This window comes from Bufo bufo, chromosome 2 (assembly GCF_905171765.1).
Source record: "Bufo bufo chromosome 2, aBufBuf1.1, whole genome shotgun sequence".
Classification (NCBI taxonomy): Eukaryota; Metazoa; Chordata; class Amphibia; order Anura; family Bufonidae; genus Bufo; species Bufo bufo.
In genome coordinates, this window is record NC_053390.1 from 181,260,039 (window position 1) to 181,272,888 (window position 12,850).

General features: G+C 41.9%; 1 protein-coding gene across 3 annotated transcripts in view; it reads left to right on the forward strand.

Moving 5' to 3' along the window:
• Window positions 1-12,850, forward strand: part of LOC120988466 (synuclein alpha interacting protein) — a 239,487-nt gene that overhangs the window by 63,307 nt on the left and 163,330 nt on the right. For 2 of the 3 annotated variants that reach the window (XM_040415945.1, XM_040415947.1), the window contains exon 2: window positions 5,145-5,179. The exons of the other annotated variant lie outside the window; for it this stretch is intronic. The gene's annotated coding sequence lies outside the window, so the exon portion shown is untranslated. The remainder of the gene's footprint in view (window positions 1-5,144; window positions 5,180-12,850) is intronic. 3 annotated transcript variants of the gene reach the window in all.

Genomic DNA, 12,850 nt, shown 5'->3' on the forward strand with positions numbered 1-12,850 from the left:
ATTCGCGATAAAAATTCGAATATTTGAATGTTCGTGATCAACACTGCTGCTTATTGCCTCAACCAAAAATTTCCTCTGAATCAGAGGAATAGGGGAACCATCCTCCTCAACATAGTCCCCTTTTGCTGATAGAAAGTGTGACCCTGGCAACAAATCTAGCCCAAACTGGACAAATGGGGCAAAGGGCGTGAGTCTGGTGAGAACAAAAAAGAAGGAAAACTACCACATAGTGCACAGCTAAAACATAAATGACATATTTCTTATAACTGGTTTCTCCTCGTGCACTCCTCTTTGTGAGGGACTGAGTAAGGCCTCATGCACACAACAGTATTTTTTCACGGTCCGCAAAACGGGGTTCCGTTGTTTCGTAATCCGTTTCCGTTTTTTTTTTTCGTGTGTCTTCCTTGATTTTTGGAGGATCACCAGACATGAAAAGTGAAAAAGAAATCTAAGTCAAGTTTGCCTTGAAAGTGATAGGAAAAAAACGGACACGGATCACGGACGCGGATGACAATCTTGTGTGCCTCCGTGTTTTTTCACGGTCCCATTGACTTGAATAGGCCCGCGAACCGTTGTCCGTGAAAAAAATAGGTGTAATCACAGGAAGCAACCTGTTTAAAACGTAGCCTTTAATCTAATATCAACATAAAATAAGAAACTCCCACAGACACACATAGAAATGAACAAAAAAAAAAAAGAAAGATATATCCTTGATGACATAAGAGATAATACTGCAATCGTCCAGTGGCACGGGTCAATGATAGACGAAGTGGACAGTCATGGATACTGATCTGTCCCTAAAGCTGACCCTAGACTTGATAGCCCTGCCTAAAGACGGAATAGCCGTCCTGATAAGGACGATCCCGTACACAGGAACCTCCTTATGATACCTGGATAGACCCTATAATCCCGGTGAGTCTCTATTAAGGGGCCTGCTCTAGGCGCACAGAAAAAAACAAACAAAACGAATATAGATTGACAGTATAGGGAGCAATAAACCACCCACACTCATGGATGCTGCGTCTTGTGGGTGGACAGTTGCTCACACAGATATGTCATATAAGGTACACAGACAACCACAGGTGTGATCATCTGTGAGTATGCATCATCAAGTAGGCAATATCGGTGCGTGCCCCCCACACATCAGAAATGTGTGATGTTCATACGCCGATAATCGCCGTTCACATTTGTACAAGCAAGTGTATAGTTGAGATGTATATACACTCTAGGCACCAGGACCACTGCCTATAGTGGCATGCAATCATGTGCCAGTGTCCCAACGCGTTTCACCCTAATTGATTTTCGGGTTCCTCAGGGGACATATATAAGTACAATGCTCTTTTTGGCATCAATAAGAGGTAACGGAGCAGTCAGCAGAGTCCTCAATCATGATGACACGATTAGACCAGATCATTTACTGGTCTAATTAAGTTCAGTTAATAGATAGCTTTTAAGCGGTCAGATACAAGGACCATATTAGAGGACCATGGGGACATTACCTGAGTATGTCACTTGCCTTAGTGTGTATAGAGCACGAGTTGCAGATTACCACACAGATATACAGGCTCATGCAAATATAGTTCCCACATAGGTAAACAGAGTAACGACCTATAGAGGCGGCCACATATGTGTGATAACATGTATGAACAGCATGGCAAACAAGTAACAGGTACTACTTGCGTGTCCAGATGCAGTCTAATAGGCCCCAGGCTGTCTATGGAGTTAGTAGGTTCTCTGTCACTCCATCCATAGCCCGTGTGTACACTGTTTAGGGCAGAAGAAATCATAGTTAACAGCCAGATAAGGCCATGCACACCAACCTTTAGTAAGTAGGAAGAGAAGCCCTCCGTGGAACTCACAGGTAAGGGTGCCTCACTGGTCCTGCGTGTGAGGTCGCCATGCAGGGAAGCCTGTCTGGTTTAAATAGCCCGTGCTTAGTGAGTAATGTTGGGGGTGAGCCTATGACTCAGTCACGCCTCTAGTGGGCGTGTCTGTCATACTGAGTAGCTGAGGCCACCCCCACACCTGCTATGTATTATGTGCCGATGCCGCCCCATTACACCCACAGGGGGTGTACCCTGCTGCTATGGGCGGACCTAATCCTACTCGTGTCCTACAATGTGCAGCCGGCATACCGGACGTCGCTATTGACGTCACTGGCCGCACTCGGTCACATGGCCCAGCAGACGTCGCGTCATCAGCATAGTGTCAGGACGCTGCCTGATGACGTTGCCAGTCACCTCCGATCACATGGCTCGGCAAGTACAGTTTAAAGCAATCAAATGCTTGTGATACACGGATCATATTGTGATCAAAAATCGGGTCCAGTAGGATGAATAAAACATCGTTGTGATACAATTGTGAGGACCCAATGTGAATACCTGGGCCGTGATTAAGGGTATAAGACAATTTGTGCAGTATAGATGCACAGACCATGAACCGGTATAATATACATGAATAGAATGGGGACAATACATAGGACAGGTATTGACACGGTACCCATACATAGGAGGCGATGATATTCATGGGACAAGAATCCTGCAGGCTTAATAAAGCTATTTATAAGATCTATTGTTATATCATAGTGAATAGAGTTAATAATCTATATATATGTGAATTGATTTGTACATGGGATAGAATAAAAAAGCATACCAGTAATGGGGATGGCCACATATCCTCCCCTCAAATTATTACCGTGCTATGATATATATATCGACCCCATATTAGATAGTATATGGCTGACTAAAGAAAGCAGGAGTAATCGATATTTTCATTCAGTCCTGCAGGCGACATAGTATTTAATCTGTGTATCCATTTTGACTCTTTCTGTCTCAGGATAATGTCAATGTCTCCTCCTCTGATGGAGTGTTTTATTGTCTCCACCATGGAGAAGTTAATTGCTTTCGGGTCTCCTCCATGTTTAAGAACCACATGCCTGGACAAGGGCTTATCACGCTTATGGCGGATGTCACCGATGTGTTCCAGGATCCTCTTTTTGAATGCTCTGCATGTTTTACCAATGTATTTGAGGTTACATTTACACTGGGCCATGTAGACCACACCTGTTGTGTTGCAATTTGCAAAACCACGGGTCATATATGTATGGTTCTGTTCGGCATTCGTAAAGGACTGGCCTACTGCTATAAAGGAACAGGCCTTACATTTACCACACCTATAGGTCCCGTTTCTCCTGTCCGCTAGCCAAGTACATGGAGGGGGGGTTGGTTCAAAGTGGCTGTGTACCAGCTGATCCCCTATGCTACGACCCCGTCTAAAGGTGATTGAGGGGTGTTCCGGAAGAAGGTCGGTCAAGTCAGGATCAGATTTAATCAACGACCAGTAACGTCCGATGATCTGACGCACTTGATTGGACTCAGTGTCGTATGTGCCTATGATTCTAATGACATCTTCTGATTTCTTACCCTTCCCTACAGAGTGGATTAATGCTGATCTATCAAGGGACTCTGGTGCCTAGAGTGTATATACATCTCAACTATACACTTGCTTGTACAAATGTGAACGGCGATTATCGGCGTATGAACATCACACATTTCTGATGTGTGGGGGGCACGCACCGATATTGCCTACTTGATGATGCATACTCACAGATGATCACACCTGTGGTTGTCTGTGTACCTTATATGACATATCTGTGTGAGCAACTGTCCACCCACAAGACGCAGCATCCATGAGTGTGGGTGGTTTATTGCTCCCTATACTGTCAATCTATATTCGTTTTGTTTGTTTTTTTCTGTGCGCCTAGAGCAGGCCCCTTAATAGAGACTCACCGGGATTATAGGGTCTATCCAGGTATCATAAGGAGGTTCCTGTGTACGGGATCGTCCTTATCAGGACGGCTATTCCGTCTTTAGGCAGGGCTATCAAGTCTAGGGTCAGCTTTAGGGACAGATCAGTATCCATGACTGTCCTCTTCGTCTATCATTGACCCGTGCCACTGGACGATTGCAGTATTATCTCTTATGTCATCAAGGATATATCTTTCTTTTTTTTTTTGTTCATTTCTATGTGTGTCTGTGGGAGTTTCTTATTTTATGTTGATATTAGATTAAAGGCTACGTTTTAAACAGGTTGCTTCCTGTGATTACATTTATTACATATACACCACCTGTGGTTATCACTCCCTCTGACGGGATATCGTCTTAGCTGTGATTACCGTGAAAAAAATAGGACAGGTCATATTTTTTTCACGGACTGGAAACACGGATTACGGACGCGGATGACAAACGGTGCATTTTCCGAGTTTTGAAAGTCAATGGGTCCGCAGAAAATCACAGAAAACGGAACAACGGACACGGAACCCAACAACGGTCGTGTGCATGAGGCCTAAGGCTACTTTCACACCTGCGTTTAGGTCGGATCCGTCTGGTATGTGCCCAGACGGATCCGCACCTATAATGCAAACGTTTAGATCCGTTCAGAACGGATCCGTTTGCATTACCATGAACAAAAAACAAAAAAAACAAAAAAAAATATTTTTTTTTTTTTTTGTTCATGATAATGCAAACGGATCTGTTTTGACTTTACATTGAAAGTCAATGGGAGACGGATCCGTTTGAAAATTGAGCCATATTGTGTCATCTTCAAACGGATCCGTCCCCATTGACTTACATTGTAAGTCTGGACGGATCCGTTTGCCTCCGCACGGCCAGGCGGACACCTGAACGCTGCAAGCTGCGTTCAGGTGTCCGCCTGCTGAGCGGAGCGGAGGACAAACGGAGCCAGACTGATGCATTCTGAGCGGATCCGCATCCATTCAGAATGCATTAGGGCTGGACGGATCCGTTCGGGGCCGCTTGTGAGCCCCTTCAAACGGAACTCACAAGCGGAGCCCCGAACGCTAGTGTGAAAGTAGCCTTACTAGTAGATCTCCAAGTTGTAATCTGATTCGAATATCATGATTACAATTACAGGAGGAAGTACAGCTCTGGAGCACAAACTGCTGATCTACTTAAAGTGCACAGGTGGATAGGAATATTCATATACTAACAAATGTGTTATTATTTTAGCAGGTCCACTTTTTCATTTCAGAACAAAGTGTACATTGTCATCTATAAGCTTTCAGAAGAAGAAAATGGTAAAGGCTGATGAGACATTCCTTTCAATTATTGTTTTTCTTGTTTTAGGTGTCTGTTGTGACACGTGGACCGTACGCATACAAGTGAGTAAATTTTTATACTATATTTTAACTTTTTGAGGTAGGGTAGAAATTTTGTGGAATGACCAAGTGCAAAGGCTACCAAATATTTCACTTGAAACTAATCAAGATCTCTGGGATTAGTGGCACCCCTCGTAGGTTATATGTAGTGTGCCCGCCCCGCGAGTGCTTAATGAACTCCACTTTTAGGTCAGCTATTTCTTTCAATTTGCCACGTTAAGGTATAGTTTTCAGTTGAGTATAATCTGAATTATTTGCATCTGTTCAGATGTGAAGTATGGGATTTTGCTGTGTTAGTCTAGTTGAAAAGCATATCTTCGTACCTCCAGTCACCAATTATTAGCATACTGCTTAGGAGGCACCAGGTGTAACTTTCTATGGACTCTTCTAGATTCAATGGACTGTCCCTTTACACTGCCTATACACATTAGAAGAAAGTCAGCCAAAATGGTTGCTGTAGTCCGTTTTATGAACAACTAACCAATGCCTGCCAAGTAGATGACTGGTCATGTTGGTTGGTTTTTTTGTTTATGTCCTTATTGGTCCATTTCGGACTGATCCTTTACAAGTTTGTTTTTTACTTAGTTTATTTTAAAACTTCCAGTTCACTCTGGCTATGGATGATCTGCTACATTCTGGATGATCTTAATCTACATACCAAAAGAAATTACTTAAACGACACCTGCCAGCATTATCAACCCTGAGTGCTCAGCTTTCAAGTGCTGGCCACTTCCGTCAGAGCACCGAAGCCCTCATGCACAAGACAGGTATCATTTAATCAGCAGGATCAACCCTAACCAAATAATACTTATTTAAGCATTAGCAATCTCAGCTTTCTGTTGAGTATTTCACGTGACCAAAAATGATAAAGCCATTTAGCTTCATTTCAGCTCATATATGGCTGTGTCTGGCTGTTAGCCTCCATCAGGGGAAACTATGGAAATGAAGAATGTATGGAGTAGAATTTGGGCTGACTGCATCCCTCCTGACTCCTCATACATCCTCGGCCAAGCGAGTATGTGTTCTGAATGGGGACAGCTGCTGAAAGACAACTTGGTGACATATCTACCCTGAGAATAAAAGGATGTTAACATTCAAAAGCCCGATCTTTCTTTCCTCTGACCTCTGCCTTAATGGGAAGGTCAGGAATCCACCACACTCTAGATCAGGGATCAGCAACCTTTGGCACTCCAGCTGCTGGCTGTGAAACTACAACTCTCAGCATGGAACTCCCATGGAGGTGAAAGGAGTATTCTGGGAGTTGTAGTTTCAGAACAGCTGGAGTGTCGGAGGTTACTGATCCCTGCACTAGATGGTCTTCAAGGCCTCCTGCAGTCTACTTTTTTTTTTTGCCCAATGGTTAGCTAATGTGTCTGGCCAGCTTTAAGGGTTAATGGTGGTTTCATGCCTGAACCAGATTTCATTTCCTTATCTGAATCAACAACTTCTACTTGAGCATTTAACACCTCTTAAAACAGTGTTTGTGTAAAGTCAATTACTGCTTATCCTGTGTATATCGCCCATAGCCCAGGAACATACTTCACTACTAATTAGGAGATGAACATGTGGGGAAATATGGCCGTGCATGCCATAAGCGACATTATAGGTTTATTTCATGTTTCAACAATATTTATTTTGTCTGGAATATGAGACATTACGGGGCAAAATTAATATTCTTGACATCATGACGTTATCTTGTAAAGTTATTTATGATGTGCCTGAGCCTTTCTTATGCAATTATGCAGCAGTTCTCGTAGGTCCCCATTTGTTTGCATTGCACCCAAACGTTCCTTTGAAGATCTCTTTCCATTAAATGGTTGTTTTTACATTTTGAATTAATTACAACATGCCACATTTTCCAGCGAGACCATTTGTTATGAGGCAGTTCTTGCCATTTTGCAGCCACAAAGATGAAGTAATGGCATGATGTATATATGACCTGTTACTAACCTTAACTGTATGCTTCATGTATATCCCTTTGTAGTTGGCATTAGCACTATTAAATAGATCATATATATTCTTTCTTCTTACGAACATTATGGAAATAATATGTGCATGGTTGAAGAAATGGTAGAAGTGGTAGAAATAGACTATCTGAGCAGGAACCTCCAGGTTTAGAGGACTATGATGAAACCATGTTCACATGTTCAGGATTCTATCAGGAAGTACAGTAGAAGCAGATTCCTTGCTTAAAGAGGACCTTTCACCTGGATATCCTTAATCGAATTATTATCCTACCTTATAGTGTGGCCCCAACTGATGTCTTGGCACTTTTTTCTTCTTCTAAGTTCGTCCGCTGTGGTCCCCGTATCTTTTGGTGCCTCATATGCTCATGAGGCGACTTGGTTATACTAGGCGTGGACTTGTATTTCTCCTGGGCGCGGTTATCTTCTCCCTGGCTGTGAGCGCATTCAATCAGAGCGCCCCGCTCTTAGCCAGGGAGAAGGAGCTCAAGTTCTCGCGGGCGAAGGAGCTGCGATTCTTGCGAGAACTTGAGCAGTGTATAATGTGATGGAAAAATGAATGAAGCCAGCAAAGGAGGCAATATGGACAATCACAATACATTAGTAAGTGCCTTGTATTAACTTCCTCTACATGGTAAACACCACTTTCTGAAGTGAGACAACCCCTTTTAATGGTGATTGTCCCTAGGTAATGTGCAGCCGTGAACATTTTTCAGATTTGAACTGATATGTGCCTATTTTGGCACAATGTTGTCCTAAAATACCAGGGTGTGGCTTATCATATATGCAGGCTGAATATTATCAGATGCCATTCATAATTACAGCAAATGTGGGCTACTTTTATCCTGCAATGTACTCCAGAAATAATATCATGAATGAACTCCAAGTCTTTGTGATGGTAAAATATAGAATTGTGCTGTGCCATCACTATTTGTGTTTCTTTAGGATTTGGCACAGCACATATATTATACTGCCGAGCTCTTTTTATATATACTGTATTTGCACAGCTGCACTTGGTCACATTTAGTTAGCACAGCACATCGAGATGGCAGATTTAAAAAAAATCATGCACTTCAGATAAAGGGTCATTATTAGAATGAATGTCTATGCCACTAATGTCTTTGATGAGTGCAACTCAATGCAAATAGAGGAATAGTAGATATTTTCTGTGGAACATTTCTTGGTGACCTCTATATATACGAACCAGAGGTTTTTGTATGAGGACCTTCTAATATACATTCAGCAGTCAAACTATAAAGTTCACACACGTATGGATCTAGACACGCTTGCATTGGTACAGATAGACACCATTGTGCTCATCGTAACTCCTTCTGTGTTTGCTCTTTTTATGATATTTTTGTTGGAAGAGACTGGAAAGAGTAAATGAAAGGTGTGCAGCTGCTTTTTAAGTTAGCCCTCGAGACTTTTGTTCTGTATTTAGTAATCCATCCAGTATTTTAGGACTAAGACCATCTTGGTCTTTATCCCTAACATCTGTTTGAACTTTAGAGGGAAAAAGGACATCTGCACTGGAAACGTAGCTTCATTTCAAAAGTCTGGAAAATAAAAACGCTACAATATCACTATTAACTTCTCAAATGGTTTTGTTCCAGAATGTGGCATTCAGTTATTCTTCACATAAATCTACCACATTTCTTCAATGCCAGTTTTATAATAGGTGTTCTCTCTGATGCTGTAAGTACAGATGGGAAGATGGTGTAAGTACAGATTCATTAGCAGGGCACGTGCATAGTCAGAAAGTAGAAAATGTCGGAAAACTTTGCAACTCTAAAGCCCTGCCCACTCTTTTTCAATATATTTGATGAAAAAAGTGGTGCATGGGTTTAATATATATGATATTCGGATCAAATGGCCTGTATTTTCACTTTAGAAATACTAAGTAATCTGACTATTGAATGCTCTATGAGACCACATAAAGCTTTTTCACTTATTTTCATAATCCCTACAAGGATTCTGGTCATATGATTTGTTTTTAACTGTGGCCTTCTGTTTGCCACCCCATTGGTACAGTACTCTGTCTGGCTTCCCTAACTAATGCTCTTCTTGCAGATTTGACCAGTTTGTGTTTTACTCCTGATCTAGCCAGAATCAGGGTTGGACTGGCCCACCAGAGTACCATTAAATCCTCTGAAGCCATACTGGACCCTAAAAGTCCAAGATAAAAATCCCACTTTGAGCTGCCTTTGGAGGTAATCGCATGTCACTAGGGTCTATTTCTTGGATTCAAAGCCTTTTAGCCTTTATTGAAGATATATGGGTTAGGCCCCGAGAAAAATTTCCTCTGATGGGCCTAAAAAGAGCCAGTCTGACATTGGTCAGAATTATATCTGTACTATATTCTTTCTAGTTATAATTTAAATTTTTTTTTTTACAATGTTAGACGATTTCGCTGACTGTTCCAATAATTTTGGTCTGCTACACCAAAAAAATGAAAAGATAAAATATTCTTGCATGGCAAGAACATGAAGCCCCTACAAGTCTGTAAGTATCAAAGACGTGATAGCCAACTGCAGTACTCACTATAGCTCGATACAAAGTCCCAAAGGATGGTGTCAGGGGCATGTGGGGGTCATACAGCAAAGCAAAAAACATAGTAGTAATCCAGTTTAATGAAAGCTCTTACTCATAGAATAAGAGCTCTTGTTAGCTCAGAACACATCAGAAATTCTGTCCTGTCCGTATGTGCTTTATAAGGTATTACCGGGTCTGTATTACCTGTGTAGCGTCCCCATGAAGTACTGTATTCTGCTCAAAATTGGTTCTAGTGGTTAATACTTGCATTAGAGAATAACACCTTTTTCTCATGTGGAATCCCTGAGGCAGAAAAACAGAGCATGATCCCATAGCAGACTATGACCTATTTTATTTGTATTGGGTTTGGTTCTATAACTAAGCCCTGCAGCCCTCTTTTATTACCATTATCAATTACTACTCTGTTTTAACATTAACAGGTATTTTGCTTATTTCTTTTTCTGGAGAAACAGCCTGAAAATACATTTTTGAATTTGATAGACCTTTATGTTTCGTTCAGCCGTATTGTTGCCTGTTCCTGTTAGGGTTGTGATCTATAAAAGGGCACAAGGTGTACATTTTTCTTTTCTTTTTTCTCTTTCTTAACATAATATGGCTATTAAAAATAAGGCCACTTCGAAGAACACGACATGCCTGCTTCCTTAATATTCATTAACTCATTTATTATTGATTGTATTGGTCAGGTTATATTGCTTGTAATGTAATGGAAATACTCAGTCGAGTCACCTTACTATGACCAGCAGCTAAAGTGCAGCACAGACAGCAGCTAGACAGACGGGCCAGGGGTGACTCACTAAGGTCCTGGCACTGGATGTCACAAGTATCTGAAGCCACGCTGACTGTAGTGCATCCCACATCTGTGGGGGAGAATCCATACAGCAAACACAACGATTGGGGTGTCCCACAGATGCTCAGTTCGGTTCAAGTCTAGGGTCTTAGGGGGCTAGGGTAGTACTTGAAAGTCTTTGTCATGCTCTTACAATCAATGTTGGACATTTCTTGCAGTGTGACATGTCCCATTGTCTTTCTGGAAGATCCCATTTGCTCCAGGGAAGAGAATCAGCATGGATGGGTGTACTTGATCTGCAAGGAAGTATTCATACCCAAATAAGTTAAGAGTGCCTTCCACGTGGATGAGTGGACCCAGAGAATACCACAGAAACATTCCCCAGACGATAATGCTGCCACCACCAGCTTGCCTTCTTCTAGCACAGTGGTTGCAGTGTATTTGTTCTCTGATGCGATTTGTCTGACATGTCAGCGTCCATCTGTTTAATGAAGCAGAAAACTTGACTCATCAGAGAAGGCAACCCTTTGCCAATCAGCAGAGTCTAATTCTGATACTGCCACGAAAATGGAAGCCTTTTCTGCCGATGCAACTTTGTTAGTATGGGTGCAGTGACCATCTGTCCTATACGCAGTAGAGTTCATTGATCTGTTGTTTTAGACATGTCTGGTAGTCCCCTGGTTCATTTTGGTGGTGAGATTCTGCACTGTAGCATGTCTATCCACCCTCACGCATCTTCGTAGCCGATAGTTACTTGTCACATTAATAGGACATGGTGCTCCGCAGTTTCCATGTCGTTTATTTGCAGTGGTGCCATTTGTGCACTCACAATACACTTTCACCACAGCAGAACGAGAACAGTTCATAAACTGCGCAATTTCAGATATACTGCCACCCTTGGCCCGAAAGCCAATAATCATCCCTTTTTGCAACTCTGATAAATTGTCCTTTTACCCATGACAGTAACAAAGGATATGTGTGCAGAGAGCCTATCGCACACCTTATGTACCCTCCAAGCCAGCTCTTGACATGTGACCTTCCTGCATGGTGGTCATAATAATGTGACTCGACTGTGTGGTCTTACCAAAGCTACAATATAATGTTCCTCTACTGCCTCTTGTGCTTCTTTCTGAGGTTATTCAGTCACTGGAGTGTTTATATGTCAGAATAATAAAAAATTGCTTTTGTATCTATCCACATTTATCCTTTCTTTGTGATGCATACACTGGGGTACAAATCATCTTCTACAGAATCACTTGAAAAATGTTGGATGTGTGCTGTCCAGTGTAAGCAGTCATGTAAACTGGCAATGTCCTGGTGCCCGGGCACCGGCTTTCTTCTCTCATGTAATTATGAAATACAATTAAGAGATGATTAGAAAGATACCATGGGAAAGTTTATGCCCGCGTTATATATTGAGACTAGTGACCCTGTGTACGACATGTGATCCCTACTTTATCTGTGACTTTCTTTTGATTTTGTTCATGGGCCAAGTGAAATACAGTTTATGTTCCAATAATAGCTAATTAATATAGTATTTTCATCATGCATCATATGCTATAATGCGACAGTATGAGGCTGAGATATTTAATCACAATACAAATACAGCTTCTACAGCAGGGAAAATGTAACATTGCATGGTGCCCATTCAGATTAAAGGCTGACCATCTAATACATGGTCATGTAGTGCCTGGCAGAGCTGGGGAGCCTGTCTGTGATAACATAGGACATTGTTGGGACAAATCCTTCAATAATGGTAAGGCTATATTATTCCTTATAGTTCATACCTCAGCTACTACAGGAGCATCATGGCAGTCACCAGTTACACCACAGCGCTCACCATGACATGTCCTCATCACATCCAAGTGGTATTACAGCCAAGAGGTGAGGTGTCTACCAGCCACAATGCTTCCCGGACAATACCAGCCTCAAAATGCTAAAAGACCACCAGCCACCACGTAACATTGAGCCCAGCATCAATATTCATTTTGAACATTCAGAGCTCTACTTATCATATATACAAGTCTTTTTTTATTGAATGCTGTGTATTCTGTAAAAGAGAAGATATGGATGTATTGGTCTCTGGCACTGGGCACCTGATTTGTCAATTACAAGGGCAGGTGATTCAACCTTTGTTAATGGCATAAGTTTTAAAGGATGTTTGTCAGCTTGGTTTTGCCTAATAAACTAAGCAGAGTGGCATTTAGGTCTTGCATTGACAATTAAAACAGTACCTCTACTCTTGAAATCTGTGGCTGCATGTAGTAGAAAAAAAGACCTTTTCAAAAATATGCAGATGAGATGTTCGATGCTCCAAAGGAGGGACTAGCCCTTCGATGCACCCAGGTTCTCAATGAGCCCCTCATTTCC